Below are 20,024 nucleotides of genomic sequence, written 5' to 3'. Positions count from 1 at the left end.
CTTTGTTACCCCAAATAGCTATCTAGAACTTTTTTAATACTGCCAAGATTAATCACAGAACTTACCTTGATGTGAAGCTGCATTTGATAATGCACAACTGGTGAATGCAATGCAGAATTGTGTCCACTCTCTTCCCTCCCCCATGGGCCAGAAAGTGGCTTCATACTCCTGAAAACACTAGTCCTAGGCAGCCTCTGTGGCTCAGTGGTTTAGCGCTGCCTTCATCCCAGGGTGTAATCCTAGAGACATGTTGGGCTCCCTGCATGGAGTCTGCTTCTGTCTGTGCCTCTGTCTGTCTCAATCTGTGTCTTTCATGAATAAAATCTTAAAAAAAAAAAAAAAAAAACCACTAGTCATGACAGGCACTATTGATCAGTCACAGTTGCCATGTTGGATGAAAATTAATATATCTCTTGGATATATTGTAAATATACTGGCATGAGAAATAGGAAACTTGAATTCTAGTTTAATTCTTGCAACTCACTAGCCATGTCAGGCTGGCAAGTTACAGGTTTTTCCTCATTTGCAAAATGGGTTGGACTAAATGATCCTTTCCCAGTTCAAATATCCTCTATCTCTATGATTAATGTCTGCAGCCATCTCAAGTGGAAGGCAAGAAAAATAATTCATGTCTATTGCAGATAAAAGTGTATCCGAATAGTAAAGAAAACTATCTTTGTTGTGATTATATTTCCTTATTTTCAAATCAGATAATTATACCAATATAACACCTAATAGGTTTCCATTTGTTAAGATAGACCAAATAACTGTAACACATCCCACAATGAAACAGCTCAGACACGTAAAATGTATTTCTCTCTCAAGGAACAGCCCAGACCAGGTAACTCTGTTCTACATGGTCATTAAGTGACCTAGGCTGATAAAGATTCCGTATCTCCAAGTTTCAGGTCAATATGGTCTTTTTGGTCAATATTGACCAATTTTTGGCTCACAGGAAGGGGTAAGAATATATGAAGAAAGCACGTTCAGCAACTTAAAGGCTTGGGCTAAAAATAGCACATCTCACTTCCTCTTGCATTCCATTAGAGAGAAATTAAACACATAACTGTATACATAACTTCAAAGAAGTTTGAAAATGTTAATGTCTAGCTGACCAGTCACATTCCAAGTATAATCCTATTACTGTGAAAGGAAGAACAAATCTTGGAGAGCTAATATTTTCTGCCACTGTAGTTAGTTCATTTAAGGAACTTAACAGTCAATCTACAAAAGCAGCTGCTATAGTCCCCAGCCATTCACTCAGAACACTGTTACTAGATATCTGAATTTAGAAGATACAAGTTTGGCCTAAGTGTTAGGGTGAGAAAGAAATCCTTTGAGTCTCTATTTCTGAATCCCTTTCACCTATGAATTCCACAGAGACCTGGCAATCAGAAATTTATTCAATTTGCTCTAAGAAGCAATCTTCTGCTTTGTTTGACTTATTCTAGCAGTCCAGAGGAGGCAGGCTTTCTAAGTCAGAAATGGAATCTATAGCTTTCAAGAGGTGGCTTTCCCTAGTAGTTGAGGCAGAGCAGTGAGCAATCTGAGTGATACTCAATAGAGTATGTTCATCTGTTAAATTTGGCAAAGTTGCTAATGCACAGTGATATTGTTTGTTATGTCTCTTCTTTAGCTCATAAGTTTTTTTTTTTAAAGAAGACATAGGATAAAACAGCTACCACCATCCTATTCCATCAGGTTCCTCTTCACTGAGCTTCAGCTCTTCCACTTGCAAAACACAGCAGATGGAATGTTAAATCTAAACTAGAAAGTCTCTTGCATTCCTAGCTGTCAAAACAAACCATGTGCCTCCTGCTTCTCAACTATAATCCACTAAAAGCAATAGACTATTTCAGACACCAGAACATCCACATCCAACTGTATTTTGGGGAGCTTTTTTTAAAGTGGAAGTATTGGAAGATGAATGGAGGAACTCATGCAACAAATAAGTATACTGACTCAATGAGAATGTATTGGCATTTAAATTATGACTGCCCTATGACAAATACATTTAGTACTACACCAAGACCAATGAATGTTAATATTTCCCAGTTGTGATCTGTGCTAAACATTAATATGTGTTAGGGTTATAATGGTCTTTGTTAGCTATTTAGATCAATGTTGTCCAATATAAATATAGTACAAGTCATAAATACAAGCCACACATTAATTTTAATTTTTCTAGTAGTCACATTTAAAAAGGGAAAAAAGAAATGGGTAGATCAATTTTAATAATATATTTTATTCAACCCAATATATACAAAATATTATCATTCTAATATGTAACCAATATAAAAAATTACTAAGAAGATATTTTATACTCTATTTTTCATACTATCTCTTGGAAATCTGGTGAATATTTTACATTTACTGTACATCTTTGAACTAATTTGGACCAGCCATGTTTCAAGTGCTCATTAGTTACATGCTAGTGGCTACTATATTGGACAATACAAGTATAGAATCTTAGAGATTTTTTTTTCAGGACTTGGGGCTTATATGAAAATTAGTGATAAGAAAGTGTGCTACATATTACAGAATAAATAATTGGCAGTCTCTTAACTTCAAACTCTTCCCCCAAGGCACACGGTGATTAAAAATTCATACATCAAGTCGGAAGTTACATAAATATTTAGAATAGTATTTAGGGCCAAGCATATCACTGGCCCCAGTCATTATCCCACATGTGGAGCCCAGATCTTGATTGCTATTAACAGACTCCAACTCCAATAGCTAATTTCTCAATCCTGTAGAATGCTTGGTTACAAAAAGTTGGACCCCAAAAAGAAATAAGGCTGAGTCCTTGCCAGACATGTTTGAGTTTAAGAAATCCCAAAATGTACTCAGTTGATGAGCTGGCCGAAAAGGCACTCATATTTTGAAAAAGAGAAAATTAGGGAACTATCTTCTACAAACTGAAGAGTATCCTTAGGTATTCTTCAGAAGCCGAGCCCAACATATAAGTATATAATTTGGGTCATACAAAACACTGTAATGGTGACAAGGGTAAAATGGGGCAGGAATGTCCCACCTAAAGGACTTCACATTAAAAATTTAACACTGTGCGAATTCTTGGGTCTGACAGGGACCGTGGGTTGGGCTCCCTAGCTATGATTCCTGACAGAGCTCATTAACACCATAGGAAAGTTTCCCACAGTATACAAGAGCAAGGGACATCAGCCAAGAATTAGGAGGAAATATAAAAATGCAAAAGAACCAATTTCTGTCTTAGCATCTCATTTTTGAACAATCTGAAAAGTGAATAGCCTATTAATAATTTTTCAGCCCTCTTTAAGACGGCTCATATGTAAATAGTAGTAAATGGATTTGACAAGTGCTGGATTGTGTTACTGACTAAATAAACTCTAAGATGATTTTTTAGGAGAGCTACTTCACACAGCATTCTCACCTAAATTGAACAGTGCCAATAAATGCAAGTTGAAAATGAGCACTTTTCCCAGAAGAGTTACAAAGGTTTCTTTTACACATGAGTCATGAGCTGTCTCCTCAGCAGAGTATAATTTTGGTAACACAAGCAAGATGTTCTTGTGAAAAAATGACTTTATCCAAGTATTCAGAAACATTATGCCAAGAGTGCAATGGGTCTATAGTGAAGAATCATGTTTATTCAGCCCATCACATCCTTGAAAACAAAACTGTCAATATTATGAGCATCACTAGCTAACAGGAAGCATCTAGAATACTTGTAAAGATATATGCTATGTAGCCAGAAAGCATTGACATTATTCTTCCTGTGAAACTAACTGGGAAACAAGGTGAGGGAAGTCTAATTTGTTACTGACACTTTAATATAGAAAAGTAAAAAAAAAAAAATCTTTCTCCAAAAATTCACAAGCAAAAATTATATCAGAAAGATTCTCCAAATTCCTTGAAAGATATCTTATTTGACAGCCCTGAATCTATGATTTTTCTAATAGTATATAATCTCTCTGTGCTCAATTTCCCCAACTATAACAAAAATAATACCTACCTCACAATTACTTGTAAAGATTGCAATAATCCATGTAAAATAGTTAGAAGAAAGCCTGCCACATAGAAAGTATTCAATAAATATCAGCTATAACTTTTGTAATTAAAGATAGAACAACAGAGATACTAGATATAGTAACCCAGTCAGAAGGTGTACAAATATGTAGGAAAGAACCCATGGCTCTAAGCTTTCTACAGGATCTAAATGTTCATATTCTACTTATAGTACAAGTGTTGATTATTGCTAATAGGCCCTCAAACCAGCAACTAAGTTATCTATCTTGTAACATAATTTGGCTTTACAAAGCTGATCTTAGAAAATATGCCTGTATCTTTGCAAGATATGGTTGGATAAAGGGAAATCCCAAACATGAACCCTGCCTCCTCCAATACCACCTCTCTCCATGCTCCCGTTTGGTTGCTATGCTCCAGCCACTCTGTCTTTGTTCAGCCTCTTGAACATAATACATTTGTTCCTATCTCAAGATATTAAGTGTTCCCTCTTCTCCTTCTACCCTTCAAATATCACCTCCTAAGAGAAGCCTTCTTTGATACCTCAGCTAAATTAGTGGTCCTCAAAGCTGATACCTATCACACTATTCTATCCTGTTGTTCTCAGAGCATACATTAGTATTTAAAGTAATCTCATTTACTTATGATCTTTGTCTGAATGTCTTAGCCACCTCACCTCCATATGAACATTTTATTCACAGCTGTAACACTTTAGTCCAGTACCTGATATATAGTGCACCCTCAAATGCATAAATGTTAACTGACGAAAACTATAAACATACCTTCTCCAAATACATTCACTCACAAAAATTAAATATTATTTTACAAGTTTATGAAGCCCTTAAAAGCCACAAATAGATTGTCTGGGGATCCATGAGGCTTAAGTTAATAAGCACAGAAATTAAGATCATATGGTTAGATAGGGAAGCTGGGCTAGTCCAAATGAAACTTGGGCTAGCAGCACCTGAGTGGCTCAATCAGTTGATCATCTGACTCTCAGTTTTGGCTCAGGTCATGATCTCAGGGTCCTGGGGTCCTGAGATGGAGCCACACATGGGCTCCCTGTTCAGTGGGAAGTCTGCTTATCCACCCCCCCGCCCCTCCACTTGCACGCACACTCTCTCTCTCTAAAATAAATAAATATTTAAAAAAAGAAAGATACTTGGGCTACAGTTTGGGAATCTTTAGTTACCATATGTAGCCTCTAAATATGACCGATTTTCTGTCTAATTTTTTGATCTGTTATTTTGAGTGGGGTGTTAAAGTCTTCAACCACTACTGTTGATAGATCTATTTCTCTCTCCAATTCTGCCAGTTTTTGCTTCAGGTGCTTGGGATTCCCCTGTTTGATGCATGCATGTTTATAATTGTTAAATTTTCCTGGAAACTTTCTTAGAACTCTTTTATTATAAAATGTCTCTAACTCAGGGAGTTATTGTGGTTTTTCTTTAGCCCACTTGGTATGAATATTCACACTTAATATGGATCTAAAAAATGATACATCACCATGCTTGATTATGCGCTGCTGTCCTAGACTTTTCCAGGGACATTACAGTGAGTATCTGCACCAAATTTTCTTTCTGAAATCCAAAAATTTCTAAGTTCCCAAAAACATCTGGCCCCAGGGTTTTAGATTAGGGATATTGAGCCATTTTCTTGAGTTTTAAATAGGTCCCAGATAGTGGGTTAAAATTTTCATAGACATCTTGACATTTAGTTTTCTAGACTAACTGGAAAATTAAGCCACACTTTATAGTCAATGGAGTCTAGAAGAACAAGTCACCTCCAGTGCCCATGTGGTGAGGCCAGACCAGCTCCACAGCCCAAGATCTGTTCTATTGCAGGCAAGTTCCACTACTGCATGGCCCACAAACATGTAGAATCTCAGGTACATGAAATCCTTGCTTGGCCTCCCCTCTAGGAGGTAGCATCCATCCCAGGAGATGAGCTCAAAAGGGCTGAGAACTGTTGTCACCCAAAACCTGAAGTTCTTCTTCTCCCCAGAATTTTAGTTTCACAACAGCTTAACATGAGGTATTTATTAGTTAAGTAAGCCATTTAGCTTTCTCCTAGATGAGGTGAGCTATCCTGAAGGATCAGCAGAAGTCAGCACAGAACCATGGGATTGGAGCAAGAGCTTTCAAATTATTTTCTGTGGAACTCTAGAGGACTAGCAAGGTGCTTTAATGCTCCACAAAGCTGGATTCAAACTTCATAAAAATATATATGTACTCATATATGTGCATAATATATTCACCTGTTTTAAATATTTTATATATTCAGCTATTATAAGTACCGTAATAAAATTAACATGTATATTTAAATGTCATATCAGATTGAAACACTCTAGAAACAGTAATAATTATGCAACCACAAAAAAATTTGATTTTATAAAAATCGTAGTATAAAAATTCTATCATGTCTTGTATTTAATTAGACTTCTTGTAACTGTCTCAGTGATTACAGGGGTTATGTCTCTACAGTGGTCTTTTTTTTTATTCAAACCTATGCATGTCTAAAATTATTAAGTTGACTGCATGATTACTAAATATGTGTGAGTCAGGATTGTCTTGATGTGTGCAACCAACAGAAAATAGGAAACAAATGAGATGTAGTAATTGTCATTCATAACCCTCAATTTCATACATTCTGTAGAACAGTACTATGATTTTCCTTTATTAACTTTATTATGTTTATGAATTTAGAAAATAAAATCATGGTAATAAAATGTTACTGTTATCTATTTTATACTCAACATCTAACCTCCACTTTGTTTTGACAGAGCCCAGTGCTTTCAGATGTCCACCTCCAATGTGACCTGAGGGTAGAGAATGGGGAGTGTATTAATCATATATTGCTTATCAATGGTTACTACAAACCTGTTTAAGTTTAGCAACTTAAAACAATGCCCATTATTGTCTAACAGTTTCCATAGGTCAGAAGTGTGGACACAAAGAAACTAGGTTCTCTGCTCGGGGTCTCCCAGGCTGAATCAAGGTGTTAACTGGGACTGAGAGGCCATCCAAGGAATACCGGTCGGTCTATTCTAAGTCCATTCAGGCCATTGGCAGAGTTTAGTACCTTATGGTTTATTTCAGTTTTCTATTGTTACAAAATAAATCATATATTAATGGCTTAAAACAACACCCATCTAGGGCACCGGGGTGGCTCAGTGGTTGAGCGTCCGCCTTTCTTTGGCTCAAGTCGTGATTCCAGAGGCCTGGGATCAAGTGCCATATCAGGCTCCCCACCAGGAGTCTGCTTCTGCCTCTGCCTATGTCTCTGCCTCTCTCTGTGTGTGTCTCTCATGAATAAATAAATAAAATCCTTAAAAAAAAAAACACCTATCTATTATCTCATAGTTCCATATATCAGAAATCTGGGAATGTGTGTGGGTTCTTTCCTCAGTGTTTCACAGGGTGAAATCTGGGTGTCAGCCACATTACATGCCTTTCTGGAAGTTCTAGGGAAGAATCTGCTTCTGTGTTCATTCAGACTGTTGGAAGAATTCAGTTCCTAGTGGCTACTGGTGTCAATCAGGGACTGATCTCAGCTCCAACAAGTCACCCTCAGATCCTTGCCATTTGACCCCTCCATGTTCAAAGCTAGTGGCTTAGAATCCTCACTGTACTGAACCTCTCTCACACTTCCAGTATCTCTCCCATCTGCCATGACACAATCTTACATAGTGTAATCACCAGAGGGTTTACTCTATCACTATTGGCCACATAACAATCGAATCAAAGAAATGACTATCCTATCATATTCACAATTTTCACACACACTCCAAGTTAGGAGATTATGTACATGTGCATCAGGAGATGGGAATCCTAGGGACTATCTTAGAATTTTGAGGGCAAGGGGAACCCTATTCTCAGCTTCAGAGTGAATCTTGTTTTACATACACCAATCATGATGGCCCCTTTCCAGGAATTTATTTAAAACTAGCATGTGACCCAGATGTAGGCAAAGACACAAAGTGAGTCTGCTAGGGAACTTCTAGGAAACATTCCTCTCTCATAAGGTGAGATTACCTCTGTTCCAACTTTGTGTATTTTCTAATCCAGGTGGGATGCCTAGAATCCTGGAATCACTACAGCTGTCTTGCTCCCAGTCTGAGGATGAAAGCATCACACAGGGGAAGGAAAAGCAAAAAAAAAAAAAACCATGTAGAAGTAGTGCTGGAGCTCAAAACACCATAGCTCATGCCACCTTTCAACTTCTTGTTGGGGGAGATTTTTAATTCTTTTCATCATGCCAGCCAGCTTGAATCAGGGTTTCATTACTTGTAGCCCAAGGCATTCTATGAATGAAAGATTCCAGGTAAAATTTAATTTAAGGAAAAAAAAGAGCTCAGCTGTTGGACAAAACTTTGAAAATCATAGATCTATTAGATAGAGTCAGACAGACCTGAGATTTCAACTGAACTTCCAATATTAATGAGATGAATTATTTTATCTGTACGATCAGGAAAAGTAATTTCTATCTTCACAAGTCATTATGAGGATGTAGCAAAGTTGCACACATTAGCCAAGTATTTCAAGTGAAACATAAGACTTGTTTCAAACACCTAATTATAACCAGGACTTAGGGGACAGGATGGAATGAGAGGAGGATATGGGTAACCAAGAAAGAATGTAGGGATGGATGTGACATGGTAGGGAGAATAAGACAAAAAGACAGCTCTGTCTGAGGGCGTGATGCACTGAGCATCTCCTCATTTCACTCCAGATCAGTGTCTGAGCTCCAGGGAGGGAAGGGAATGCAAGTGTATTTAAAAGTGGGGTTCATGGGATGCCTGAGTAGCTCAACAGTTGGGCACCTGCCTTCAGCTCAGATCATGATCCCGGGATCCAGAATCGAGTCCTGCATAGGGCTCTCTGTGAGGAGTCTGCTTCTCCTTCTGCCTATGTCTCTGCCTCTCCCTCTCAGTCTGTGTCTCTCATAAATAAATAAATAAATCTTTTTTTTTAAGTGGAGGTTACACATATACACATTTTTGCATAATGTGGGACAGGAAATGACCAGGGCCACCATGGTAGAAGAGAAGGACCTTCAAGGATACTCTTTCTCTCCAAAAAGAAGAATGAAGAAGCCAACATTATTTGGGCAACACTCTTGAGATGCATCCTAGGTGCCAGAATGAGAAGGCAGGCATTATTAAACAAGGAACTGTCAATAAAGCAGCAATATAAGGCAAGGAGAGAATGGAGAAAGCATTCAGAGAAATTTGCAGCATCTCACATTCATTTTTTACCTCATATTATGCGCCAACCTTTAGGATGCCCTTTGAAAGCTTACACTCCTATTTGCTAACTCAATAGAATTTTCCTTCCCCTTTGACAGATTAGGTGAGAGATGAGATCTCAAATGATTACAGAGCACTTTCACTTTATTTTTTTCCTTGGACTATAGTTGGCACACAATGGTACATTAGTGTCAGATGTACAATATAGTGATTTGACAAGTTTATACAGTATGCTATGCTCACCACAAGGGTTGCTACCATCTATCACCATACAATACTATGGTAATATCATTTACTATATTCCCTAGGCTGTACACTTTTATTCCCATGAGTTATGCATTCCATAACTGGAAGCCTGTATCTCCTACTCCCTTTCACCCATTTTTCCCAAGCATCCACCATACCCTAACCTCTGGCAGCCATCAATTTGTTCTCCATATTTATAGGTCTGATTATACCTTTTGCTTGTTCACTCATTATTTTTTAGATTCTACCTATGAGTGAAATCTTATGGTATTTGTCTTTCTCTGACTGACTTATTTCGCTTAGCATAATACCCTCTAGTTCCATCTATGTCATTGCAAATGGCAAGATTCCATTCTTTGTGATAGCTGAGTAATATTCCAAGGTATGTGTCTGTATGTGTACCATTTCTTTATCTTTCATCAGTCGATGGACATTTAGACTCTTTCCTTATTTTTGCTATAGTAGACAGTGCTGCTATAAACATTGGGGTGCATGTACCCCCTTCAAATGACTATTTTTGTACCCCTTGGATAAATACCTAGTACTCTGATCGCTAGATCCTAAGGTAGTTCTATTTTTAACTTTTTTGAGGAAACTCCATACTGTTTTTCAGAATGGCTGTACCACTTTGCATTCCCACCAACAGTGTTAGAGGGTTCCCCTTTCTCTGCATCTCCGCCAAGGTCTGTTGTTTCCCGAGTTGTTAATTTTAGCCATTCTGATCAGTGGGAAGCAGTATCTCATCATGGTTTTGATTTGTATTTCCCTAATAAAGAGTGATGCTGAGCATCTTTTCACATGTCTGTTAGCCATGTGTATGTCTTCTTTGAAGAAATGTCTATTCATGTCTTCTGCCCATCTCTCAACTGGATTTTTTATTTTAGGGGTGTTAAGTTTGATAAGCTCTCTATAGATTTTGGATACTAGGCCTTTATCTGATATGTCATTTGTGAATATCTTCTCCCCTTCTGTAGATTGCCTTTTAGTTTTGTTGATTGTTTCCTTCACTGTGCAGAAGATTTTTATCTTGATGAAGTACCAATAGTTCATTTTTCCTTTTGTTTCCTTGCTTCTGGCAGTAGGTCTAATAAGTTGCTATGGCAAAAAATAAAACAAATTAAATAAATAAATAAATAAATAAATAAATAGATAGATAGATGGATGGATGAATGAATGAATGAATGAATAAATAAATAAATAAATAAATAAATAAATAAATAAATAAATAAATAAAAAAAAGTTGCTATGGCTAAGGTCAAAGAGGCTTCTGCCTGTGTTTGATGATTCCTGTTTCACATTTAGGTTTTTTACCCATTTTGAACTTATGTTTGTGTATGGTATAAGAAAGTGGTTTCTTCTTTTTTCTTCTTTCTTTTTCATTCTTTTGCACGTGGCTGTCCAATTTTCCCAACACCTTTTGTTGAAGAGACTTTTTTCCATTTCATATTCTTTCCAGCTTTGTCAAAGATTAGTTGACCATAGAATTGAGGGTCCATTTCTGGGTTCTCTATTCTGTTCCATTGGTCTGGGTGTCTCTTTTTGCACCAGGACATACTGTCTTGACAACTGCCACTTTGTAATATAGCTTGAAACCCGAAATCATGATGTCTCCAGTTTTGTTTTTCCAGCCAGTAATCTCATGACTGTTGTTCTAAATTCTTGTTCAGAGATACTGCTTGTACAGAGATCTTTTGAGCAATCATCTGGCTATGACTCCTTCTTGACCTTTCTTTTAGGGAGAATTCCTCCATCTTGTTATTTTGCCTAAGTTTCTGTCTTTGGTTATTTTGAAAGTTTCTTATGTTTCCTGTACCCAAGAGTAATGCTATATTAAAAAGGGATCATACATTATCCAGGGCCTGAAACTTCAGGAAGTGTTTCTGTTGTACACTGTGTGCACTCTGCTGTTGTGTTTTGGCTGCTCTTTCCCTCTGGTCAGGCCTCTTCAGAGCTCCTCCTTGCTTGCAATGGGAAATGTTCAGAACTTTAACGAGGTGTGGTTTGATTTGTTTGTTAAAATAAGCTTGGATAAGAAGAAAAAAGCCTGTTATAGTAAATATGCTCTTTCTAGGTACAGGGGGGGCAGTGTTTGGTGTTAAGTGATACCCACCTCCACTGGGGGCCCCTGTGTTGCTCTCTGAAGTCTCACTCTGTTGGTGGTGAGGTAGATAATGTCTCCACCCCACTCTCTTGTCCTCAGACAAGAGACCTCACACACCCTGCAGTTCAAGAAGCCCTCACAGAATAGGGAGGGTCATGAGCCACCCAGCGCCATAGCTGTCCTGCGTTTTATTTTTGGCACACATCTGCGATTCAAAATGCCAAACCATAAAGGAGCTGGCACCCTGTGGAACCACTCTTCTCCTCCAGAGGATAGCCTTGCTGCCCTATGTCTGGTATCCTCTGTCCCAGAAAAACCCTCAGTCCCATGCCTGCACATAACACAAAATCTATGGTGTGGCACTGCAAGAAAAGCAGCAACCCCGTTATCCACCCTCTGTGCATGGCCTCTGTTCCCTGCTCATGAAGGCCCTTGTGCTGGTGCCCTCAGGGTCTCTTGTCCTTGAAGAGGCACTATACCTTCTTCCAAATGCACTCCAGGAAGGGGTACATTGTCTCCCAATGCGATCCAGGAGACCCCTACACCAATGTGTGCACTCCGAGGACAGCACCCTCCTTCTCTCCAGGAGCTCACATTACAGCTCTGCTCTGGCAAAAGTCCCACATTTCCAAATCTTCAGAGTGTGAGCTCTACATGCTGTTTGCAAAAAACCTGCGACACTCAGTACCTCTCGCTCCTTAATCAGTCCTCTGAAGAGGATTCCACCTTGTGTAGACTGAGGCCACACTCAACCTCTCTCTATTTTTCTCCCTTTTCTCTCTCTGTGAAAGGATTCCCTCCTCTCCCTGGCACTTGTGAAAGTTTTCCTCTCCCCGAATTCGCTTCCTTGTACCTCATATCTGCCACACAGTCTCCCGCCAGCCATGGAGATCCTTCTCCCAGTCCTTGGATCTATTTCCTGGGTGTTCTAAGTGACCTGACCTCAATACAGCTGTGTTTAAGGGACTAGAAAAGCCCAGAGTCCCCCTAATTCTCTGCCATCTTAATTCCCAACAGAAAGTCTTGGTTAAAGTGCTTTTAGAAGGCCAAGCATAGGGGAGCCCGGGCGGCTCAGTGGTTTAGCGTCACCTTCAGCCCAGGTCCTGATCCTGGAGAGCCAGGATTGAGTCCCACGTCAGGCTTCCTGCATGGAGCCTGCTTCTCCCTCTGCCTATGTCTCTGCCTCTCTCTCCTCTCTGTGTATTCTCATGAATAAATAAATAAAATCTTAAAAAATAAAAAAGAAGGCCAAGTGTATTAGTTCTTTCTGCATTGCAAACGATCCCAAAGGTTCAGTGGCTTACAATAAAGAAAACGTCTATTTTTTTTCTCTCTCTCTCAGATAAATAAATAAATATCTTTTTTTAAAAAGTACTCTTTCATCTTGCCTTGAGCCTATAACACCATCATCCACTCTCCATATAAATGTACCTCATCTGCCTAAATTTGAAACTTCTCTTTGGTCCTTATTAGCCAAATTACCTTGGTCAAATCACCTAACCTCAGGCCCCAATTTCCTCATCCATAAGATGGGGAACATAAAGACCCAACTTATATGACTGCTATGTATAGATAGGTAAGGTAATTTCAGTTATCTGTAAGCCAGCAACTTATTTACTTAAAATAGCTATTGATACACACTAACCAAGACCCTTCCTTTGATCCAAAATTAACTGATATATTGTATGCCTGCTCTGTCCCAGGCACAGTGATGGGGACACTAAATTACACCTGTCATTGAAAACCTCACAAATCATTATTACACAAAGTGATAAACAAATCATTATCATATAAATTAGTAAATAGTATATCTGAGATCTGAATAAGATATTGTAGGCACCCAGATAGGAGGAATTTATAGTATCTGGGAAAGATGAGAAAGGATTCACCAAAAAAAAAAAAAAAAAAAAAAAAAGGTGAAACTTAAACTGAATATTCAGAAGGCTGAATAGAAGTACTCAAGACAGGGTGGAAGGGAAAAGACATTCTAGAACATGAATAGCATGTGTGTAACTTGCTAATGCCAGGTAATGTTATTTCGGTAACATCTACAAGAAAGTATGTTAGCTCCCCATGTTGATACTAAATTTGTCCTCATCAGGAATTCGATGGCAGGATGGGGGCAGTTGTAAAATCCTCTCCTAAAAGGAACAGACGAAGCAAGCTTAATGGGATTGGGATAGCCTTTTCAGCCACTTGAAGCTTCTGTTCTCTTACATACAAGGGCTATCATTTGTGAGAGTAGATATTATGGAAAGAGAAAGTTACAGAGTTTCAAACCAAAAAATGGTTCCTCCCTAGAATATTGCACACAACCACAGACTTGCTCTTCTGTGGTAAAGCCATCTTGTTAACTTTAGCATAAGTTTCTCTGTTTGTTTTTTATTCTTATCCCATAATAAAGCAGACAATATAGACAGTTCAACTTGGAGTAAACAGTTCCCCCCCACACACACACATACACACTATTTTAAACAGCTACTGTTCTTCCCACAGGCCTTCTAAACACTCTACTTGATAATGCCTCTACTGGGAATTCCAAACAATAAAATATATGTGAATTATCTTTTAGAAGGAAGTACAGAAAGAAAATACTGATTCTTGTCCATTCTTACTCCCCCTAGTTAAAGAATACTTCCTATACTGCTTCTTGAGTTTCAAAATGGACATTTATTAAGAATACCTGAAAGAAGGTCTGAATGGTGCTCTCAGAACAAGACTCCCTTAATTTCTTCTCCCTGCAGTAGAAATATTTTATTAATACCTCCTCACATTTCCATGATATCCGCACATGACAGAGTACTTTTGCATTCATTGTCCATTTTAATTCTAAAAGTAATCTTGGAAAGAAAATAACACTTTTGCATATGAGCAAATTCTTTCTTCTGAAGGCTTTTCTTCTTGGCCTGTAGATCATGATCTCCATATGTCTCCTACATGGTCTTCCCTCTGTATGCATCTGTGTCCTAATCTCCTCTTCTTATAAGGACATCAGTCATTGCATTAGGGCCCATCCTAATGACCTCATTTAATCTTAATTAATCTCTTTAAAGACTTGATCTCCAAATGTAGTCACCTTCTAAGTACTGAGAGATAGGACTTCAACATACAAATTGGTGGGGACATAGTTCAGCCAATAATATCTATAAAATGGGAGGATGGAAAGGTTTCAGCATGATAAATTATATTAGTTTTCTATTATTGCTATAATAAATTATGACAAACTTAGTGACTTAATACAAATTTATATCTTATGATTCAGCAGCTCCTAACTCCCACATAGGTCTTACCAAGCTAAAATCAAGATGTCAACAGGGCTACATTCCTTATCCGAGGCTTGAGGACAGGATGTGTTCCTCACTCATTCAAATTCCTTGTAGTTGTAGGGCCAAGGTCCTAGTTTTCCTTCTGGCTGTCAACTGAAGGTCATTCCCAGCTTCCAGAGATCATTACATTCCTTGGTTAAGGGGCCCCCTTCCTTCATCTTCAGAGCAAGTAACAAGAGTTGAGTCCTTAACACACTGCATCTCACTAACCCTTCTGTGATCACATTTCTCTCTTTTTAAAGGCTCTTAACTTTATAAAAGAGGTTTGTTTAATTAGATTGGGCCCACCTGGATAACTGGGAAAATCTCCTCATCTCAAAGTCCTTAGCCTTATCACATCAGCAAGTCCCTATGACATATTCACAGATTCCCAGAATTAGGGTATAAACATCTTTGGGGGCTACTATTCTGTCTACCACATAAGTGCTGAATGACAGACAGCTATTATCTCTTTAATGGTTAAAGATAAATTTTTGTAGGCTAATAATCCTATTTAATTAATTAAGTTGATTGGTTCAAATAAGTGGTTGCAACCAGGGAACATTTGGCTAGAGACATATTTGGTTGTCACAACTGGTGGGAGTGAGGGAGCATTCACACTGGTCCCTAGCTGGTTGAGGCCAGGGATGCTGCTAAATAATGCATAGGACAGCTTCCCACAATAAAGAATTATCCACCCAAAACATCAATAGTGCCATGGTTGTGAAACCCTGGTTTTAACTGAATGCTTTGGGGTTTAATTAATCTACGTGGAAATAAAATTTTTACTATGATCAAATGGATTCTCATCAATGCCATAACCAAGTGGTCTCTTTTGTTCCATGGCAGAAAAAAAAATGTTTTATCTTTGGTTGGAAAAAAGTTTAGGAGATGATGTTTTATGATATCCTTATCATTTTTGAAATATGACATAAGTAGATGGTTTATATCCTAATTTTAACCTGGTCTAAGAAAATAGGAATAGACTTATTCTAAACCTTAAATATGTCCATGTATCTATATATATATTTGGTCATTTCTTCACTAAAAACCTAGCAAGGACTAGGCAGGCATTGTTCTAGGCATGCAGGATACATCAGTGAACAATACAAAGTTTCCTGCTCTTATAAGTGATAACATTATAGAGGAGGGAGATAGCCAATGAGGAAAATAAATTTAAAAGTGATAAATTGTGTGAGAAGGGAAAATACCTTGGAAAAAATAGTTCAGAGTCAGAGAGATCAGGGCTGCAGTGGGAAAGGGATGGCAGTGACTTGGGGGAAGCAGGGACCCACAGCAGAGGTATTATATACAGTGGCCAGGGCAGGCCTCCTTAAGAAGTGTAATTTGTCTAGTTATGAAGACCAGCTGCCATCTCATTTTCTTAAATTTATTTGCTAAGTATTTGCAAATTATATTTGTGAGGCATAAACACTGACATAGCTTTGCATGTCTATTGAATGAGAAAAATCAAATGGAGGAGAGATGAACCCAACAAAATCAGCTCATCAAGCTCAGAGCTTGAAACTTGAGCCCTTGAGTTACAAACTGCTTTTCTTTCCTTGAAGTCACTCTGCCTTCTCACTATACTCCAGTGTCAGGAACAAACAGGCATTATGCATAATGAAACTACTGACTATGGAATAACCCCAGCCACTCCACACTCAAAAAAAAAAAAAAAAAAAAAAGACAAGACAACAACAACAACAAAAAAACAGATCTAAGGACAGTTCAGGTGAATTACTGCTGAGCATATTATTTGTTGGAATAATCCAATGTGCATTATGCCAATTGCATTCCATTTGTCATTTAATTTGAGTGAAGTGAAACAGGAAAAAGCATTGATTTAGTGGTTGTACATACCTTCGATCCTTTTCAAAACTTTTAGCTGCTACAGAAAAGTTAACCTAAAATATTATTAAACAATTCCTTTTTAAACATACTGGTCTAAGTCAAAAACTCTAATTTCTGCCTTTAAATAATGATTTCAAAGTTGAAATAACCAGTGACTTCCTGAAAGATTGGTAGTTCCTAAATTGCAGTATGTCCTGAATTCCCAGAGTTATATTTCTCCATAATTCTTTTTGTTTCATTTTAGTTCTTTTATTAAGTAATTATTTATCTATTTTAAAGAGAAATAGGGTGAGAGAGAGAGAGAGAGAGAGAGTCGGGAAGGAGCAGAGGGAGAGAGAAGAATCCCAAATAGATTCAGTTGAGTGAGGAGCCCCACACAGGGTTTGATTCCATGACCTTGGGATAATGACCAACCAAGAGTTGGACATTTAACTAACTGAGTCACCCAGATGCCCCATCATTCTAGTTCTGGTTACAAATATTGGTCCTTGAATATTTTGAGGAGACAATTCTATAATAAAACAAAAATTCAATTTAGAATACAATTGCGTTCCTTGCTTTAAGCTGCATCTGAATAAGAGCATGCTATGAAGCATGCTATGAAGCAAGTTAAAACTTGTTGTTGGATTTGATGCTCAACAAATCAAGGAAACAAATCAATATTTTCTGAATACAGCCTGGGGGAGAGCTATAGAAACAGAAGGAATGATATTCTCAGCTTTCCAGGGAGTCCATACAACACAGTGGGAGCAGACATTTAAAAATTAACTTTCTCCAAACATCTTTTTATGGCTCATTTTGAAAATAGTTCTGGTTACACATTATCCTGCAGTTTGGCTATTTTTTTTAATATTCTCCCTCTCCAAATTCATTCCAGTGGGAGCTGCCCATTGGCAGTGGAGGTCCATGATTATCTCACTGTGTATAATTCATTTAGCAGCATAATGTGCTTCTGCAAATGCTGCCACAGCACAAAGAGAAACTGCCAATGTTAGCATTCCAGGGTCATGCAACCTGCCCCACCAGGAACTGTCATTTAGAGGAGACCCCTCCAACAAGCTTTCTCACACTCTGTGCTAACCTAATGCCACCCAAATGTCTCTGGGTGGCAGCTGCTAACACTTCTTCTGTAGGAACAGAAGTGCAGTGACCTAACCCCTCTCCTGCTGTGCTACTCAGTGCCAGGTCCCTGAATAGCAGCATCAGAGACATCTGGGAGCTTGTTAGAAATTCAGGCTCTTGGGCTCCTCCCCAGACCTACTGAATCAGAACCTGCATTTTAACCAGATCTCTAGATGATTAGTGTGCACACTGAAGTTTGAGGAGTTCAACTCCACTGGCTGGAAGCCAAGAATGCCAGAATTCTTCTCCAGTGTTTTCTGAGCTGTCACTATCATTGCTGGTTTTTATAAGCTCTGGGTTTCTGCCTACATCATGGCAGTTATTGTTTTTTTATGTCTAAAACTTTCACATATCTCTCTCACCTGCACTCTATCATACAATAAGGTACCTTTATATTTAAAACCTGTTTTGTGGGATCCCTGGGTGGCTCAGCGGTTTGGCGACTGCCTTTGGCCCGGGGCGCAATCCTGGGGTCTCAGGATCGAGTCCCGCATCGGGCTCCCAGCATGGAGCCTGCTTCTCCCTCCTGCTGTGTCTCTGGCTCTCTCTCTCTTTCTCTGTGTCTATCATAAATAATAAATAAATAAATAAATCTTTAAAATAAATAAAATAAACCCGTTTTGTCCTTGTCTTTGACCTTGCACCATTCAGTGGCTTTTGGTGATTAAGATGATAGTAAATGAATACAAACAATTGCTTTTCCACTTTCTTTCTAGATGCTCAGAGATACTGTTGTAGAGAACTATCATTTAGCCTTCCCAGCATCCTGTACCACTTCCTTGCATCCCAGCCCATCAATCTTCCTCTGGGAAACCACTCTTCTCCATTCTCAGGCCCTATGATTCAAATGTCCTGAACAGCCTGCTCCTCAGCAGCCACATGAGAGCTTTCACCATCATGGCCTCTTTGTTCAGGCAGCCCATGAATTCCAAGCCAGGGCAGGAGTGCCAGCCACAGCATACCTGATGGGATGAAGTGAAGGAGGCAAGCTCTTCTCTCTATGACTGCTAAGCTGGTAAAACTGAAGCCTGGAGCTGCCTGTGGCCATCTGCTTCCTCTTCCTAAGGAAAGCCTGACAGAAGCTTTCAGAAGCCATTGCTTGAATACTTGAAACATCCTGCAGAGATCTGTACCCCCGCTGTAAGCAAGGGCAGACATTCATGGCAGTGAGGCCAGGACTTCTCCTGGTTCTTCCAAAATAAGGCCCTCTTGTGGTTAGAAGAAAGCCTGAGATGAATGTTAATGCTGTTTTTCCTGTAATTGGTTGGGGGCAGGGTTGGGGGGGGGGGTGTTCCTGAGAGCCCATTGTTGTGAGTGCTCTTTGGTTTTAATAGGAAACAGTCATCCCTGGCCAGTACTGCCAGCAATATACCCATCCTCCAAGATCCTCACTCAGTCTCCTTCCCAGAAAACCTTTCTCCATATATTCTTAGTCAAATTAGAGATGTTGTGGGTTGGCACATTGCTTAGACAGCACTTTTGCCAATATGTCAGTACCACGGTCTACAAACCCCAGGTGAACAGCATTCTGACACTTAATCACCTGGGATATACCTCATGCATGATGAATTATACCCAAACACACATACATGGGCAGATCACCTGCATGGAGTCTTTTCAAGCCAGAGGACACCCCGAGTGTATCAGCAGCTGGACCTATGGATCCATGTTGTGTCCACCACAAATCTTTTAGGTTCAACTAAACATTCAGACTCACAAGACTACCATAGGCCAGGCTCGACATCCATCTATTATGTTAAAGGATAAAAACCAGAGCTTGCCTAAGGGCAGCTTCAGGGGTTTTGTATGTGCAATAGTCCTTGAAGCAATCTAACAGCTCAGATACAAGAAGATGAGACTCACATCAGATAGGTACAGGATCTACCATGGCCTAAAACCTGCTAATCCATAGGATCCATAGTTTCCAAGTTCCCTGCAGATGTGTGCCCAGATATGAGTCCCAATTCTTAAAGACACTCAAAGCATAGCTTCCCTATCAAGTATTTATAGTCCATTCATAACCCTTCTAGTCCAGATGCAATTTGCCAAAGATCATTTTTAGCACAAGCAATCCTGCCTAGAAACATAGTTGACATTCTGTCATTGTCAAGTTACCAGGGGAACTAAATTAGCAAATCATAGG

The 20,024-nt window shown here is 38.9% G+C and overlaps 1 long non-coding RNA gene across 1 annotated transcript in view; it reads right to left on the bottom strand.

Moving 5' to 3' along the window:
- Positions 1-69: 69 nt before the first annotated feature.
- The window catches only part of LOC125755818 (uncharacterized), a 38,855-nt gene continuing 18,900 nt past the window's right edge, over positions 70-20,024 (bottom strand). Inside the window, exons 2-5 of the long non-coding RNA XR_007413180.1 lie at positions 18,270-18,444; positions 14,284-14,338; positions 6,769-6,823; positions 70-324 (exon numbers count right to left, since the gene is read on the bottom strand). This is a non-coding gene — a long non-coding RNA (uncharacterized LOC125755818). The remainder of the gene's footprint in view (positions 325-6,768; positions 6,824-14,283; positions 14,339-18,269; positions 18,445-20,024) is intronic.

This window comes from Canis lupus, chromosome 9 (assembly GCF_003254725.2).
Source record: "Canis lupus dingo isolate Sandy chromosome 9, ASM325472v2, whole genome shotgun sequence".
Lineage (NCBI taxonomy): Eukaryota > Metazoa > Chordata > Mammalia > Carnivora > Canidae > Canis > Canis lupus.
Note: the sequence above shows the minus strand (reverse complement) of the source record. Positions and strands in the feature narration are given on the sequence as shown.